Source organism: Rhipicephalus microplus, unplaced genomic scaffold, assembly GCF_043290135.1.
Source record: "Rhipicephalus microplus isolate Deutch F79 unplaced genomic scaffold, USDA_Rmic scaffold_41, whole genome shotgun sequence".
NCBI lineage: Eukaryota > Metazoa > Arthropoda > Arachnida > Ixodida > Ixodidae > Rhipicephalus > Rhipicephalus microplus.
In genome coordinates, this window is record NW_027464614.1 from 1,692,960 (window position 1) to 1,707,083 (window position 14,124).

The following is a 14,124-nucleotide window of genomic DNA, read 5'->3' on the forward strand; positions in this document are numbered from 1 at the left end:
CGCGCCGAACACTATTCAGCGTGAGGGACTGGCTGTTTGGCGGTACGTCGGGTCCCTTACCTCGATCGCCTGTATCACGCTGCTTGTGCCACTCACCATTTGGCTGCTACCGTATTTCGTGGAACGCACAAGTCCGCACTGCACAGCAGGCTCGTATTATAGCAATTCATCATTTCCAACAGCGGTAAGCGTTAGCTCAGTTTGAGTTTGAGACAAAACTTTCATAATCCCTCTTTCGTAGGGATCCGCATAACACGGTTGTGAAACTTGTCTTCCCAGAAGTAGTGGTTAGTTTATTATGCACTGATATGAAATTTTGTCCTATATGTTGCTGTTTAATTGATAAAGCATAGTTACAAATATACGAACCAAAATTGACGCCTAGTGCCACATATGACACGCAATATTCGCTTTAAGAATTCATTCTTTTGTCGCATCGTAGTCGAGTGGAACAAACTAACACAATAGTTTTAGTAACAATAAATAGCATTGTTTTCATCGGAACTAGAAAGCGATCTGACCAGTTGAATTGTACTACATACTGCTTTACATGCTGATAAAAATGTTATTTTCTATTTGTATTGCATCTGCTTGCCCGTAGAAGTTTCTATCTGTCCTCTAGACATTTTATAACCTGTATAATGGCCCGCGCATTACGCCATCATCACAGATTCGTAACGTACTGGTTCATCAACATGGCGGCCTTGATAACATAAGAGCAGCACAATCACATCGCTTTTAACCTGTTTCAATAGGACAACGATGCGGCCAAAATGAATATGCCTCTGTGCGTCAATAACGAGAGAACTTAGAAGTGATCAACCAAAAACATTAACATGTTACGACACAAATCTTGCATGTGCGATGCGGTGCACTAATGTTGCAGTTTCAGTGGTACCTGTGCAAGACATTTATGTATTATATGACAACGTACTTGCCGTTTATTTATGACTTATTTCAGCTATACCATGCTACTAAGATCACCGAATGGTGATTGCGGTACCAGTAAATAACAAAAAAACTGCTAACGCTTATGATTTATGTGTTGACACTAGCGGTAGGTGAAGCTGTTAACATGCACCTGGAGATAGCATATCGTAAATCTCGTGCAAAGAAGGGATAATGGTAAACACTGGTGATCAAAATAAACTTTTTTAAAGTGCAGTCAATTGAGGAGAAAAACGTAAAGTAGTGTTCTTCCGAGTAGTAGGTGACCTAAGCAAATGCTCATGCATGCCTTTCAAGCACACCGCCTTAGTCCCTCAAAATTTGGCCTTCAGGCCTATAACCAACAGAAAGCTTCTTTTCGGCCTATTTGGTAAGTAATCTTACCGTGCATTCATGCAAGACACCCCACGAATGAAATACATGACACACACAAGTGGTCCAACAGACAGCGCTGTAAAACAAACTGCTGTAGGAAAAACGTGCTGCAACACACAGCGCTATCGCACAGTGCTAGTGTGTTGAAAAATATGTAAACAGGGGTTCTGTCGAGCTGATGTTTTGACAAGCGGACTTGTTTCACTCAAGACTTGAACAGAATTTTACAGAATCATTCATGGATGTGTTGTTTCTGTTCCTCGTCGCTAGACTCCCATTAACCGAGCAAAAATGTGGTAACATGTTCTTTTTTTATTTTCTTCCATCGTTCATAGCTGCTTGGTCAAGCACGCAGTTATGACTGATTAAACGCCATTATCTGCATAAACAAGATCGCCGACTGAAAAGAAACTGGAAGTCACGTCTGTATCTTGAATTACTCGAGATGAAATCTACAAGACAGACATGGAGTCGCACTGAAGGAAACCTCTCCTCGGCCTGTGCGCAGCGCTTGTGTTACGTGACGCCACCTATTTAGACCTTATGAAAATCGCAGCCATCTGTCGGTCGTCGTGTGCATACGTATGCGTGCATTCACAGCACCAAGAGAGTGCTGGCAACTCGTTTCACGGGAGTAGAGGCTTGTCCCATATTTCACTCTCTTTTCAGAAGAGCGGGGAACTCTCTTTTACACAGAGCAAGCCCACTCTCTTGGCAGAATGCTGGTACTGTGGCTGAACGAGAGTGAACAAGCTCCCTCGCCAGAGTACAGTCACGCTTCTGAAAGGAGTTCATACACCCTCTGCGGAAGTTGCGCTACTCTCTCACAGAGTATTACAATATGGTAGGGCTAGAGTGCATCAACTGCCTCCAAGAGCAGAATCATTCCTGCTGCGCTAGGACTAACGTCTCAAAAAATCATGACGATCATCTTGTAAAAGCAGTGAACTGCATAGATTGCGTCAAGCTTACGTCCTATATGCAGAACGGACATCGGCATGCACTATATAATAGTACGCAACACAGCAACCAACAACACTGAACATTTACCTCTCGCGGTATTTTTTCTTTATTGCCTTGCATATCAAGACTGTTCACAATTTACATCTATACATATTTGTCAAAATACAAGTGCGTCACAAATACCACACAGAATTCATTAAGGTACCGTCAGCTTAGCTGACTATTGATCCATACTTGGGCATTCTGCGCCCCATGCGCCCCATCCAGTCTGGTACATCTTCTTGGCCCTTCAGCATTTGAAGAAAATGGCACATGGATTCACAAAAATATTGGTGCACAAATAGCACCTCTGCATCCGCGTTTTAATAGGCACATCGGGTTTTCCATATATTGTGCAAGCCCAGAAGCATGATTAGACCATAAGGTACACCTGCCTCGTTTTTAACCGAAAGAAAACGGATGCCGTGTGGACTTAACGGTAATTCTTTTTTCAAGGTTGTTTGCAATATGTCCCAGAAAAACACCCCACTCTAGCAACCTATAAACATGTGTTCAATTGTTTCCGCTTTATTACAGAAGTGGCAATTTGTGCTCCTTGGCACAAATATTTCCTTACCCTGCAACCACGTTTTATCTGGTAAGGTACCAGTATGTAATATAAAGAAAAAGTTTTGACCCCTGGCGCTACAAGCATTCTTTTAACACGTTTCAGAACATCTTGTCCTGGGCCTGCACAATATAGCTGAGGGTACAATGGTACAGGCAGTAAAACATCCACAAGGTCTTTATACAGTTTTTTATATGGTACTTCAGCCAGATACTCTTACGAAAATCTCACTGACAAAAAGTGGAAAGACGAAACAACTTCCTATAAGTATTCTTGTATTGGTCCTTGCGCATTTGATGACGATACGAGAAATCCCGGCAGCACTCCAGATAACCTTAGTTGTATAACAGTTCTCAAAAATGGGTCATCTACATCACATAGACAAAGAAAACGATTGACAAGTTGTTTTATGTGCAAATGAACTAATCTGAGCCCTCCATCTCTAACTTTCCTGAAGAGATTTGTGCGGCTTGATCTTTTCCATACAGAGCTTCTAATGAAAACTGCTAATACTCTGTGTATTTTCTGTACACTTTTTCTACTGCAGTGCAAAACCTGCATTACGTACCACAGCTTGCTCACCAGAAACAAGTTGCACGTTTTGGCCCGTGCGAATATCGAAATACCCCAGCCTTTCCATTTTTCCACATCATTGCGCAATGCCTGTGTTTCTTTTTTCCGATATCGTTCACTGTCGTGATAAAACTCCAGCGGTACTCCTAAATAGTTCACTGGGTTCCCTGCCATTTATTGTTTAGAAATATTCTTGGCGTGACGTAGAAGCCAAGGTACTTATCCCAGTTCACGGCACTACCACTCACCTGGCAAAAAGTTTCCTCGGCATTTACGGCACGCAATATACTCTCATAATTTGTACAGAAAACTTCAATGTCGTCTGCGTATGCAAGGAGGCTAACTTCAGTTTTAAGCAATTTAGAGCACCCTTATTGCAGTGTCATTAGTTACACCTAAACCAAAAGGTTCAATAAAAATGGCAAAAAGCAGGGGCGATAAGGGGCAACCCTGTCTCACTCACCGCAGCACAGGTATACGCTCACCCGCAGTTTTATTTATTACCAATCTGGTCGTGCATTCAGCGTAAGCTATGCGCACACCACCGCTAATCAAACTCCCTACGTTAATGTGCTCCAGTAATGAAAGGAGGAAGTCGTGCGGCATGCGATCAAACTCCTTTTTGAGGTCAATTTGAAGCATGGCAACGTTGAGATGCATTGCGTCACAACTTTCTAGTAATATATCGTGCTATGTTTATGTTGGTTATTATTTTTTTCCCTTCATGCAACAAGTTCGGTGGGACCCAGCAAGATTTGTCATAACTGTCTGAAGTCGTCTGGCCAATATTGTCATCGATATTTTATAGTCAACATTAGTTAGGCTAATTGGTTTATATGAAGTGGCACTTCTTAACTTCGCGGGATCTTTTGTGTTAGGTATTAAGACCGTGTGGGCTGACAAGAACGATTTTGAAAGTTGTTTACATTTAAAAGCCTCGTTAAATGCCTCCTTCAAGATAGCAAGATCACGTGTTTGAACTCCTTGTATACTGCAGCACAAAGGCCATCAGGTCCTGGAAACTTACCGTTGTTTAACCTATCAACTGCCTTTTCAACTTCTCGCTCTGTTATAGGCAATTCTGCCAAAGCGGTGTGCCTATCCTTATACGCCGATGATATTTGCCCCCGGAGTGCTGCAGTCACTCGCCCTCAGGTGTGTGCACGAATACAGCGGGCAGCCCACCTCACAACAGCCTACCTTCAGAAACAAGGCCTAACTATATCAGCTGTGAAGTGCACGTTGATGGCGTTTGCACGCAAACCAATGACGCCATACCCTGTTTACATCAATGGGCAGAGTGTCAAATTTGCATGAAGGCATCGTTTTGTGGACATAATAATTGACAAAAGTCTTTTGTGGAGCTCGCATTGTGCGTACTTGAAGAAGAGACAGCTATCTATTGTGCATATAATGAAATTTATGTGCGAGAAAGCATGAGGAACTTCTGTGGCCTCCATGCTACAGCTGTACAGGGCCTTATTTCTGGGTTTCTTCCGCTACAGCTTGCCGGTTTGCAGGGAGTTTGCAGGGTCAGGCACTGCGTATCTGCCGAGGAATTCCCCGATGCGCTTCTACTTATGCCACAATCGTGCTTGCCAAAGACCATCTGGTCAGGACATATAGACTGGTGGATTGCCTCAGAGCGCACATTCGACATGCTAGCCGTGTCCCCGACCACCACGTCGCCCTTCTACTCTCCAAAAGACCACGTGCTACGTTTTCAGACGTCATAGCCAAGCACCTAAAGAGCATTCCATCACGATATACGCCTGCTACGAGAATTGCATGTCCTTTGTGGCGCCTCGACCAGCCGCAAGAACGCGTAGAAATTCCGGGTATCAAAAGTAAAAGCAATCACTCCAGAAAAGCAATGAAGCAAGCAACACTGCTAATATTACATGATCTTGGTCCATGACAATCATGACACGGAAGTCATGTGCGGCATCATTTACCTCCACCTCGTAACGTTGTGCTTAGTTAAAGTGACATATCAACAATTCTCATTTATGCTTTGCATATAATCAATTCCCACAGTACGTGGGATCTGCCATTTTTATTTCATGCCTCTTTTGGGCAGGGGACCAGCTGCCGACCGAAGAACACAGAGGAAAGGTCTCCAAAACTGTGCCATATTATCAACGCATTGTAGAGTTTGCAAGACTGCATACAAAAGCACAAAAACTGCAATAAATGCGTGAAGCCTCACTCCTTTAGGCACGCTATGGTGTCTACTTCCTCGATCATATTTTTGATGTTCACCGAGCTTGTACTCTTATTTTTACAGTGTTTAGGTTGCATATGTTGGATTGATGAACACCTTGAAGTTGCATTCTTGTGTTTGCCTCGTTGCCCTTTATAAGCAACATGCGATAAAGGTTAATTTACCATTCACAACTTCTGTTTTGTCCATTTATCAACACATAGGCATCCTTGTGTTTGTATTTTTGTGATTAAACATGACTGCAAATATCACCTCTCCGATTCTACAGGAGAGCAGTTCTACAAAATCAAACTTGTTTTATATAAAGCAGCACTACTCCCCTTCCACGGAACTGAGATAGCGTTGCTATAACGGGCAGACGTGCTAATGATGCAGCAATAGCCGTTATTTTATTTACAGGCTTCTGACCAGATGTATTCGTGATGACTGCAATACTCTTGAGCATTTTCACCACATTGTTTCACTGGCCTTCAATAAATCTGCAGAGTAAAATATGATGCTTCTTGACGACACTTTCTTCAAGGTTGAGAGAACCCACATGATTGTTTTTAAAACAGAACAGCGCCAAAAGTGAGACGCGCCTTAAATTTCATGATTTCCAAAAAATAAAACATCTGCTGTAAATTATGCAGCGCCGAGTTTTTGGAATGCAGGACAGACACCACGATCTTTTTCAGCAAGTATTCCCAGCAATCACATTCTGCAAATAAAAGCCAAAACATTGCTGCGAAGCACATTTGTGCAGTAACAAATGTGCTTCTGAGCTTGCAGATGAAGGAGACGGGAAAAAAATTAAGACGTTGCCACTTTGTGAGCTTGCAGATGAAAGCTACAAAGAATTAAAGGTTGCGTCTATTGGAATCTGATAAATTAGACGCACCGACAAATGCAGGGCAAATATAAGAACAATGAAAAAACAATAACTGATTACTCACGTATCCTTGAAAGATTAAAATGTTGAAATTGACACACAAAAACACACACCAATTCTTGTTAACCTTCCATATATGCTGCTAATTGAAGAAAACAACAATTTTAAACTGCATTTTTCTCCAAGTGGTAAAGAAAGGCACACGATCGCTTTTCTTAATTTGCGTAGCAGTCTAATTCAAACATTCAGCCACGGGTATACTATGCCTAGTTTTTAACGCTACCCTGGTATAACCTTGAATAGCAGTTTTGAGCATTGTCTTCCAAATTTCCTAACATATGCAGGGGAACAACTACGAAAGCGCCTCGTTGAAATTCGCAGTATATGAGAAAAATAAACATTGCATGAGCCCCTGACATTAGGAGCTGTGCACGTACTTCCGTAGCAAGAACAAATTTACGTATGAGTAATCCTTGTACATAATGCGGTGGTGAATTTTAAAAGCACGCCAAAGTGATATAGAGTAACAAATACTCACTCCATCACGGTATTCATTCGTTGGCTACATTAGTGATCAGAAGGCTCTCAGTGAAGCAAATGTAAACAAAGCAACAAACCATCTGTTGTGCTTCCTGTCATTACCCAACCAGTTCGTTAGTCACCCCGTCGAAAGTAGGGTCTCATACGACACACACGCAGACACTACCGTAAATATGAACTGCAATTAGTAAACTCATACGAGACAAAATAAACTAAGCAGGTAGACATGTTCACCAGCGGCCAAAACGACATAAGCTGTTCGTTCAGCTGCCTGGGTGCGACTGTTGCCAGACTTGAAGCGGGGGTTTTACAAACTCTACTAGCACAAGGCAAAGGAGAACCACGCTACCACATTAAATGCATGCATTTTGCTGTAATGTCAATTTATAAATAAGAATAACTAGGAAAAGCGTTCTCTTATTGAACAGAGATAGGCAATTCCTAACCACAATAAAGAATACTTTCATTATTAGGCACTTTTCTCGGCGCATGCAGTTCACTCAAGTGAAGGGAGCATTTCCAAGGCCTCGTTTAGCGAAGAAAGTGTGGAGGAGCGTTCATGAAACGCAGTGGCCCCTTGAGTGGAGGAGCACACTCCGCCTTGGCTTCATCAAGTCGAGGGGCGCCCTTGAGTAAAGGAGCGTTTGTGAATACGGGCCTTAGTATCTGGGAGAAAACTTGCACAGCCAATCAGCTGCCACGCTTTGTGACGGGCGAGGTCGGTGAAGTGCTTAGATTTCTGATTGCGACAAATTACGCAGTTAACTTTATGGCGAATGTGCAACAAAACCGTTATTGCCACCTACAGGGCCTGCACACAGACTCGAATTACCCGGAAGATGCTTGTAACTACCTTTACGCTCCATTGACCTTCTCGTCGACGCTTCGAACGCTGCATCAAGCAAATATATCGCTGGTGATCAGCGTGCCGCCAAACGAGAGCCGCTTCCGTTTCTACGACCTCAGCAACACGGCCAACATGGCGCGCTTCGTTATTGTCAAGACCCACACGCTGGTAATGCCCGGTATCGTCGCTTGCAACGGGGATCGTGTGTCGGCAACCAGAGTTTTTAACAACATCGTCGAACCGATGAACGTAACCTTGAGGCACAAGTTCTGATACAGCATGTCCGTGAGTGAGCATTTTGCACGTATATCGGTCACCTATCGTTGTGTTAGTTACCAGCCTGTAATAATCCATGGAACTGCGTAGGTTTTAAGGAATACTCCCCTTAGCATCGTATTTGCAGTATTCGCCAACTGCGGTACGTGCGATGTCGTAGATTTAGAGGATACTGTGCAACCAGTACTTCACGTGGATTTAAAGTACGAGTGCAAACAAAAATGTTGCTTGGTACGAATAGTCGTTTATTAGTTGTGTATACCTAGCGGCTCCTTGTGAATTTGCAGGCTGTCTATTTTGCATTTCCACGTTCGCACGATCTTTCAGGTGAACCACAAAAGAAGAATCTTTCTTCGCCTGTCTGAGTGTTTTATAAATCGGGCATTTTTAAAGAGTGTTCCTCTAGTTTTGAGTGTATGAAAAAAGAACGCCATGTTAGCTCTGAAAACAGCAGTAAACAAGATCAGTTTTAAAGCGTGATGGTTCAGGCTAAGGTGCAGAGCTCGAACTCCATTTGGCATTCTCGCCTTGCAATACTTAAAAGAGTAACAATACGTGAATATTTTTGCTAATGTCGGCAGTTTTGGTAATAAAAGAAACAGGTAAACTTAGAAGCCAGTAGGCGATATTCATTTTCCATTAAATAAAGAAAATGAAATTGCGTAGTTTTAATCAGCTGTGAGCCTATAAGGGATAACGTTACAGTCTGTCAGCAGGAGTTTTCCGTCCAGCATCGCACAACAGAAAAAAAAACTAAAACGCCCAGAAGGACCGTATGTAATGAAGCGGTATGAGCCTTTGGACAGAAGATGAAGAAGCACGAGAGCCGCGGCAGGAAAGCAAAGGAGGAGGAAGTGAAAAATAAAGCAGATTAAGATGGACGCCAGTTCCATACTGAAGCTTTAATGCTGTTCCGTTATTTTAAGTAGGAACACTACATTATTTTGGCGCAGCCGACAGGATCGAAGCCATCATGTGGGTGACGTTCTTCATAGACGAGACCTCCGAGGAGATCATCTTTTCGAAGTACCAAGTTCAAGACGAAGCAGCGGTAGACCTACCTCGTGAGCTCAGCTCGGAAGAACTCGTGAACCTGGTTGTGGAAAAGGCAGCCGTAGACACTACTGAACTACGACGGAAAGGTGCTGTGAAAGTGAACTTGCGTGTGGCAACCTTCAACGACCTAGTTCTTGAACCAGTGCGTCGACAACACTCAGGATCACGATCTTCGACGGAAGAGGTGAGCCTCGTTTTAAAAGCTTTTCAGCTGCAACAGGAACAGATGGTTCAACAAAACCAAATAATGACATCTCTTATAAGCTCTCTGAATGCTGAGAGACCGACACCTAAATTCGTAGAACCTGATGCTTTCGACGGTGTGTCTTCAAATCCAGAAAGTTGGCTTGATTTCTACGAATATGCCGCTGGAAAAAACAAGTGGCTCTCTGATGAGGCTAAAATCACCAACATGCGCGTTTACTTGAGAGGTGTTGCGCGAAAGTGGTATGAAACATGCATTCTGGAAGACAGTGACGACTCTTGGAGCCAGTGGAGGAAAAAGTTTTTGACTGCATTCCGAAGCAATCCAGTAGAAAGATGGAACACGGCGCTTAATTTCAAGTCTGAGCAAAGTTGCCTTGTCGAGTACTTCTTTGAGAAACGCCGTCTTTTAAAGCTGGCGGAGCCTTTGCTTCCATCTACGGCCGTAGTTGCCTTAATAATGCATGGATTGCACACTAACGTGTTGAAGCAAGTGCAAATACTGTCACCAAAGACTCTAGATGACCTCCTCGCGTGTCTTCAGAACATACCATCAGCTTCGGAAACAAGCATAACCGCCGAGTCAAGCAGCTGTTTCAGTCGGAGTAAAGCGGACTGGTCAAGCCGCGCTCAGCGAGAACCGAGCCACCTCGCTACTCGCACAGATAACTTGCCCTGGCGTGTTCCAAGATGTCGAGTGAATAATCTCGACACTGAAGCTCAGGAGTATTCGACAGAAAAAAACTAATAAACGAGGGTGATCAGTCCCACCCGATGACTCCAAATGAGACTGTTTATTTAAGTTGCTCTAGCCTACTTCACATTCCCGTCAAAGTAGGAAACAAACATATGATGGCTCTGGTAGACAGCGGTGCTTCTGTGTCCATTATAAATGCCAAGCTGGTGGATGCAAATCGCTTGCATAGTGGAAGAATCCTACGAGTACAAGGCTATGATGGAAAAGTAACGTTGCATGATCAGTGGGCTTTTGTAAACATCGAGTTCCAGGGTCAGCAAATAGAGAGCGAAGTGTTGGTGATAGAGGGGGTAACGTACGACTTTTTGCTATCAAGACCAGATATAAAGAAACTAAAGATCAACGTGTACTGGGACGATGTGGTTCTAGTCGAAGGAGTAGCAAGGAACGAGACAAATCAGGGTAGACAAGATAATCTACGAGTTGTCAAGTGCGCGGAGGATATCGCAACGACCTACCCTGAACTTGTATGCATAGGAAGCTATCCTCAGGCGATGAAGTCCCACAAGGTTCCTTTCGAACTCGCTGATAAGACCGTCATCCGAAAAGCACCTTACAATATGTCAAGAGAGCGAAAGATGTGGCTCAAGAAAGAGTTGCAGGAGATGCTAGATGCTGATATCATACGACCTTCGGTATCACCCTTCGCTTCTCCCATAACGATCGCACCGAAAGAAGACGGAACCTTCAGATTATGCACCGACTACAGGGTTCTCAATCGTCAGACAGAACTCATACCATTTCCTATGCCGAAGATCGACACAATTATAGATGAGACCGGGGGTTGCCGACATTTTTCCCGCATCGATTTATGCAAAGGTTTCTGGCAGATCCCACTAACCGAAGAAACAAAAATGTACACCGCTTTTATCACGCCATTCGATCTCTACGAATACAACCGGCTTCCTTTCGGTTGGAAAAACTCGCCAGCGTGGTTCCAGAAGATCATGAACGAAGTCCTAAAGCCATTCCTTGGTGTTTTTTGTAATGTGTACATAGACGACATTATAGTCTTCTCCAAAACAGAGGCTGAGCATCAGGACCATCTGTCTCAGGTGTTAAACGCCTTGAGCTTGGCACATCTCAAGGTTAATTTTAAGAAGAGTGCATTCTTTCAACAAAAAGTTGTGTTTCTTGGAAGAGTCTTTGATGGGAACACCAAAAGCACAAAACAAGAGTCCGTCGAGAAGATCTCCCAGTTGAAGAAACCATATGACGTCCATTCACTGCGTGTGTTTTTGGGATTGGCAGGACATTTCCGATCTTTCATAAAGGACTTTGCTGTCAAAACTAGATGCCTCACGCGCTTAACGCAGAAAGAAGTTCCCTTTGAATGGAGTGACGAATGTGAGAGAGTCTACCGTGACTTGGTGCACAGAATTTCTTCTGACCCAGTTCTGCGTATACCAGACTTCACTTTACCCTTTGAATTGAACACTGACGCCTCACATTATGGGACTGGTGCAGTGTTGTATCAAAAATGTATTGAAGCATCTGGCCGAGAAAAGCGACACGTAGTAGGTTACTACAGTTACACTTTCAAGCCGTCTGAAACAAACTACACTACTACAGAAAAGGAAGCACTGGCGGTTCTGAAGGCCGTTGACTACTTCCGCACGTACCTGGAAGGTACGAAGTTCACTTTGTTCACCGATCACCAGGCACTCACTCATCTCTTGAATATGACCCAAACTAAAGGGCGTATCGCCAGATGGGTGAATTACTTGCAGCAATTTGACTTCACCATCTCGCACCGACCAGGACCGCTTTTAACCGATGCAGATGCTCTATCAAGATTGATGGTACAAAACAACACAGAAAAATCTGAAGAAATCAATGAAGTGAAGCTGTGGGAAGGCTCAGAACAACTGGTTTTTACTGAAGGTCGGTATCAAGTCCCACCAACTCTTGTTTCCAAAGTGCTTTACTTGTACCACGATAGCCCAGAATCTGGAGGACACGACGGCTTTTGGCGTACCTACAACAAGTTGGTCAAGAGGTTTACGTGGCCTCACATGAAGAAAGACGTCAGTCAGTACGTTCGTTCATGCCATGTGTGTCAAGTACACAAAGTCAAGTATAAACAGCCTACGGACACCATGATACTACCTTGCCACTCGAACGTGCCTTTTGAAGTAGTTCACCTGGATTTCGCCGAACTTAACAAGAAACGGGAAGGAGTCAGAAAAACGCAAGCCTTTCTGCTGGCCATAGATGAATGCACCAGGATGGTCGCGGCACGAGCAGGAAAAGAAGATGCAAATAGCGTCATAACCCTTCTCGAAAGAGACATGTTTAGAACTACGCGGACAATCGTATGCGATAACGGCCCCGCGTTCAAGAGTGAAAAGCTAGTAAGATGGGCTCGAGATCACAATGTATCGATCAAGTTCTGTGCGCCATACCATCCTGCGGCGAATGGGCTTGCAGAACGTGCCATACGGGACGTGAAACAATACATCAAGATGTACGATAATTTTCCTGGGGGATGGAAATGTTCTTTAGAAGCAGCCGTAAAACATCATAACCGATCCTACACAAGTGGCTTGGGGTGCAGTCCACAGTACGCTTCTACAGGAGAGACCCCTATTCTGCAGGCAGATCGTGAGTTGGGACTCTTGGAAAACCTCAAGATTGTCGAGGAGAGGCAACAAAAATCACAGGAGGAGATGTACCGAAAACGAATGAAAAAGAATTACACTGGTACACTGGTGAACGTGGATCTGTTGAATGTGCTTCAATTGGGAATGTCTTCAAGTATTACCCCAGGAGGGGTAATTAAAAGAAAGCGGGAAGGGTGAAGCGGTATGAGCCTTTGGACAGAAGATGAAGAAGCACGAGAGCCGCGGCAGGAAAGCAAAGGAGGAGGAAGTGAAAAATAAAGCAGATTAAGATGGACGCCAGTTCCATACTGAAGCTTTAATGCTGTTCCGTTATTTTAAGTAGGAACACTACATGTAACCAGAATGAGACAGCTAATTGAGAATCATTATGCTTTCAAGCGACAATACCTTACTATTTTTTTCCGCGCTACCATAACAAGGACCGCCATCCACTGAGTTAAACTAGCAGTTTTTCCGTGTACGAATGCAACCAGGAGTTGTAGATACAACCAGTGAGCTAAGCTCCTTAGGAATTGTACGCGAACGGCTATGCTTTTTGCCTCGCTGCTGGCTTTCGTGATGGTGGTCGGTTGGGGATCCGCGCTCGGTGGTGGGCATGACTGGATGAGTAAGTGTGTGGCGGGACCTATCTGCCGCTGCACCTGCTCTCACACTTCGCAGGGAGCGCGCACCTGTATTTTCCCTCAGCCCGCTTATCTGGCAAAGACTTCCGAGATCACGGCCGCGCGCTCGCCATCTCGGAGGCCATGGCCCGGCACAGAGAGCTTCGAAAGCGGCGACGGTGGCATCCGGGCCTAAGGGCCTTCACTCCTTATAAATTCCGTGTACCAAAACACGGCAACAATATCAACAAAAATACCGCGAACATAGGTCATGAACAGTCCCATGTAGCTGTCTCTTTCCAGGCTGTTCTGGGAAACGGACAACATCACGACGGAAACCGGCGCTCATTGATTCGGTAGTTGAAGCTCGCACGTTAACATTACATTTACTGAAAGGGCAGCTGTGCGTTATCAGAATGCTTTCCTCTAAAGCTTCATTGTTTTTCGTGGTGAAAACGATCTGGTTGTTTGTGGGTGCGTGTGCTACACCGTAACGGTTGGTTTGCCACTAATGGTGTCTCCATCTGTGAGGTCGGCGTTGGCGGCTCTGTCGCGCAGTCCTTGAACAGGCGGTATAGTCTGCTCAAACTGAGGTGTTGGATTACCTGCTACCGGTTCATCTGTAACTGGCACTCTAAAAAAGTTGGCAAAGCTCTG